Source organism: Engraulis encrasicolus, chromosome 11 (genome assembly GCF_034702125.1).
Source record: "Engraulis encrasicolus isolate BLACKSEA-1 chromosome 11, IST_EnEncr_1.0, whole genome shotgun sequence".
Taxonomy (NCBI): Eukaryota; Metazoa; Chordata; class Actinopteri; order Clupeiformes; family Engraulidae; genus Engraulis; species Engraulis encrasicolus.
The window spans coordinates 24792705-24797614 of NC_085867.1; the positions used below are offsets into that span (position 1 = coordinate 24792705).

General features: G+C 40.2%; 1 long non-coding RNA gene across 3 annotated transcripts; it reads right to left on the bottom strand.

Annotated features, from left to right (window-relative positions):
- Positions 1-827: 827 nt before the first annotated feature.
- On the bottom strand, positions 828-4488 carry LOC134458877 (uncharacterized). 3 transcript variants are annotated; one of them, XR_010036679.1, is made up of 6 exons: positions 4264-4402; positions 4083-4189; positions 3612-3708; positions 3445-3529; positions 3224-3309; positions 828-1419 (listed from the first exon to the last, which is right to left on the bottom strand). It is a non-coding gene; the product is annotated as an uncharacterized LOC134458877 (long non-coding RNA). The 3 variants fall into 3 exon arrangements; XR_010036677.1 differs by lacking the exons at positions 4083-4189; positions 4264-4402 and adding an exon at positions 4417-4488; XR_010036678.1 differs by having other exon boundaries at positions 4083-4402.
- Between the last annotated feature and the right edge of the window lie 422 nt (positions 4489-4910).

A 4910-nucleotide genomic window follows, 5' to 3' on the forward strand; every position in this document is an offset into this window, starting at 1 on the left:
AGCATTGCTTATGCATTATCAAGGATTTATAACCCATTACTTAAGTATATCTGGGGAACTGATCTAAAGTGAAAACCTGTTCAGGCTTTACAACGAATTAACAAATGACTTGATAAGCATTGCTTATGCATTATCAAAAATTTTCAACTCAATACCAACTCATATCTGGGGAACTTTTAAAGTGAAAATCTTTCCATGCTTTCCAAAACATCAACAAATGACTTGATAAGCATTGCTTATGCATTATCAAGGATTTATAACCCATAACTTAAGTATATCTGGGGAACTGATCTAAAGTGAAAACATGTTAAGGCTTCACAACACATTAACAAATGACTTGATAAGCATTGCTTATGCATTATCAAGGATTTATAACCCATTACTTAAGTATATCTGGGGAACTGATCTAAAGTGAGAACCTGATAAGGCTTTACAACGCATTAACAAATGATTTGATAAGCATTGCTTATGCATTATCAAGGATTTAAACCCCATTACTTAAGTATATCTGGGGAACTGATCTAAAGTGAAAACCTGTTAAGGCTTTACAACGCATTAACAAATGACTTGATAAGCATTGCTTATGCATTATCAAGGACTTACAACTCATTACTAACGCATATCTGGGGAACTTTTAAAGTGAAAATCTTTCCATGCTTTCCAAAACATCAACAAATGACTTGTTGAGCATTGCTTATGCATGGGAGGCAACATCTGAGAGATCTTACTATTCTCATCAAAAATATTTCCAAACCACTTACACAATACATTTGAGATGTGAGATGATGTGCTTCATGGTAACGGTAACACAAGACAGACAACTTCAATATCTTTAACTATTTAATTTTTAAAAGTAACAGTTATCAGCTTAAACAGTAACACAATGAAGAAAGAGAGATGAGGACTAGCAAAATGAAGAGATTAGATGAGGGGAGAGCTTGTGGAGAAGAGAGGGAGGCAAGAGAAGAGATATAGTGCATTCATTAATCAAAATTTTCTACAAGGGCCGGTGGCGTTCATGTGTGCTTCGGATGTCAGTGTTTGGTATTTACGTAATTACCACATGAACGCACAATTAGGAACTGTACTGCATTTAAAAGATATTTTCTACTGGGCAGCAGCAGCGAGCCCGTACTTTTGAGCTCAGCCACTTTGCACTGTAGTTCAGGATTTCCCAAAATAGTTTTTATAATAAAAATATATTGACAGCCTGTAATAGTGATCTAAAGTGAAAGCTGTAGAAACTGCATGATGACTTCTGTTCAGCTATGAAAATACTCCGGGTGTCGGCGGGCGTTATGGGAGAGAGGTGGCCGGGCGTTCACGGCCGCTATGGGAGATAAAGGGTTAAAGGAACTTCTCTGACGATGATGGTCCTTTGTAAAAAGTTTCAGGGGTAAACTGCCTTCATGATGCTACCTGTGAGGAAACAAAAAAACACAGTTTTCAATTATGGGCAATGTTATTGGACACAAGTCATGTAGAAAGCAATATGCACTAAGAAGCAGGAACTCAGACCGTTATCGACTTTTTCCATATACAGTCCCTTCCAAAGGGTTTGGAACAGAAAGGCGCATGACATTGGAGTACATCTCGTCTTATTTAAACCTACTGTATAAACATGCCATAGGGTCATTTCACGTGAAATCAGACACTTTGGGACCCGACCGACACCAGTGTTAATTTCGTGACGAAATATTTTCGCCATAATTATCGTTAAAGGTTGTTTTTCCCCTGACGACAATAAAACGATAACGAAAAAAACAGCATGCGTTTGTACGAAAAATATAACGATATTGATTTATATTTTCGTCAAAAAAATAAAAATGTGACTACAATACCATCGGAGACGAAAACCAATAGGAAGCATTTTTGTTAATATGTCACTGAAACATTGAAAAAGAATTTCCTGATCTTTCGCAAGTCGCGACCCATCTGCTCCGCGTCTCCCTCCCCTCCCTCACACACACAAACACGCAGGCACAGTGACAGGCAGCGTCGGTGCTGCACGCCCGTGACCTTTTTATAACAGCAGTAGCCTACTTTTCAGGGCAATCCTGGCTGGACAAAAATATTGTTGCCCATTTATCCATGACGAAGAAGTTTATGCAGTCATGAAATAGTGGTGGTGCTGTCTGTCCTAAAGTAGCAAACATCTTTCTCTAACGATGCCTTTTTTTTTCTCCACTCCCAGTCGCTTTCATGAACCTGCTACCCGACGGTCGTTGTCTGATCTTTTTTCAATGTTCGCTAATGTTTGTAATTTAAGGGTCTATGCGTTGGTACAAGCCTTCTGATAAGAATCACTTTAGTGCTGATAGCAAAGGATTCGGAAGTGTGGAGTTTTGTGACTTGTTTCAGTCAAGGACACTGAAATAGGAAGTAAACGGCCTTTCCACGCTTTCATATGCGTTTTTCCAATAACATCTTGCGAATGCATGCAACATGGACACAACCATGTCAACGAGAGCGCGTATGCCATCACAACTTCGCATCAAGCAAATAATATGCAACAGCTTGCAATACGCGCACGAGGGAGAGAGAGAGAGAGAGAGAGAGAGAGAGACACGTCTTCCAACAGGTGCCTGTAGGCTACCCCGCGACGCTCTTGATTACTGGTATACCCACAAGTATTTTTTCATAACGTGCAGTCCCGTTTTTCCCCCGAAGTCGTAAAATATCGACAGAGCTTTATGAGTGTCGTGGCCATGATTTTTTTTACACATTGGACGCACTGGCTTATAAGACACTCTGGCAGTTTTTGACAATATTTCATGATTACAATATGTCATTTTAATCATTGATTTCCCCAAATTGTATTTTAGTTTGACAATTTTATAGAGAAGTGTAGACAAGAGGAAATGAATGTAATATTTTGGTTGACTAAAATTATTTTAGATTTCGTCGACAAAAATTGTATGAATTTTAGTCAGCTAAAACTAGACTAAGACAAAAATGATTTAGATGACTAAATTGTGACTAAAACTAAAATTGCATTTTCGTCAAGAGACTAAAACTAAATAAAAAATTCCTCTCAAAATGAACAATGACCGACACAGATTTCAAATCATACTTGCTGTGCCTGATTAGTAGCAAGGTAGCACCCCAGAACTGCATTTGTGCGAATCTGACACCAATATTAAGGGAGAAACAGACTAGCGAAGGTTTACATATGAGGGTAGGGTATAGTCTACATGTTTCTGACATTGGCTCAGCAACTCACCCTATTGGACCATCCTCCATTCCTGGTTCCATCCCCCTGGGTGCTCGGTGCTGGCTGTGTCAACGTGCATGGGTGGCTACCCAACACTGTTCAAAAACATGATGAGATTTAGATGAGATTTAATATCAGACAAAATATTTATTACATATCACTAAAAGCAAATACTGTGTCAAGCCCTACATAGCCTAAATAAACGAAACAGTGCCAGCATGCATACTTACACTGGGTCTGCGTCAGGGGGCACTTCCAGGAGATCTGGTCAATACTGTGTCACTGGTGTCAACAGTGAGTGGGCTGAACGTTCATCTGTACAATGTAAACAAACATTTAATTATTTCCCATACACCTAAAACAATTACATGTGTATGACATTAGCTCACTAACTCACCCTATTGGGTCATCCTCCACTCCTGGGTCCATCCCCATGTGCCATGGGTGCCCGCTGCTGGCTGTGTCAACATGCATGGGTGGCTGGCTACCCAACACTGTTCAAAAACATGATGATTTAGATGAGATTAAATGTCACAAAAACAATGCCAGCATGTATACTTACACTGGGTCTGCATCAGCGGGCACTTCCACTTATCAAATAAGTCTGTCATGAGCCAACAACTGAGAGAGGAAAAAGTCAAGTCACAATTTAGCTTTCATGACAGTAAATTACTACATGAGTGCAAATAAATACATCAGCAGGTTCACAACGCCATGAATTATTTCTGAGGTCAGTAGCCGTAAGAAAGCTTGGGACAAATCATTCATGCAGTCATTTCAGAAGTCAGTAGGCTTAAGCTTACCTCATCTAAACATACAAAAAACAACATGACTCACTACAAAGACCTCAGAAAAGAAACTAACTTACATTTATGGTAGTCCAACACCGTTAGTAATGTGCCAATCTCTTTGCCTACATCTGCAAAGCTACTCAACGTGACACCCCCTCTCAGTTTGTTTACATCCGGCGTCCACCTCTTTCCTGGTGAACCAGAAGCTATGTGTTGACGCCCAGGGGGCTGGGCTACTGGTTCACCAGGAAAGTCCACCTCTCCCCAATGCAATGAATTAGCTATGCACGATGGGCATGAGATTGTGTATCTTGCAAGCGACAGGGATTCATCTTTCAAATAAGAAAGGACTATGCAGGCAATTGCATGTCTGTTCAGTGAATATCAAAACATTTTAGCAGCCAAACTTACTTGGATGCAACAGCAGCAGCGGCAGCAGCAGGAGTAGGCAGTAGGCAGCAGCAGGCAGGCAGCTCATCGCATACTCTTCTCGCATTTGCTCCAACTTCTGGTGTCAACTTTGATTAATACTTCCGACACTGTCAACATCCACATACCAATACGTCCGGGAAAACACCTTGAAATGACGACTCTTCTCCGTTTAGACTTGTAATTGTCCTTCAGCAATATAAACCGTGAACACTGAACAAGACACTGCTTCCTCAAAGTTTAATGTGTCCCCTCAAAGAACGTCCCCTGGAAACGCATCACTGATCACAAAACAACATCCGGTCGATTAACCACTTCCTGGAATATTTGAATTATCAGAGACGATGCTAATTAGACTAGAGAATCTTTGGTATTACCCCTGTAATTAAGAGATCAGAGATTTCTAAAACTAGTGAAAAAGAGTTACAAAGTTAATTGTGTTTCCTGCTGGCCATTTTCGGTTGTTTTGACGGAGA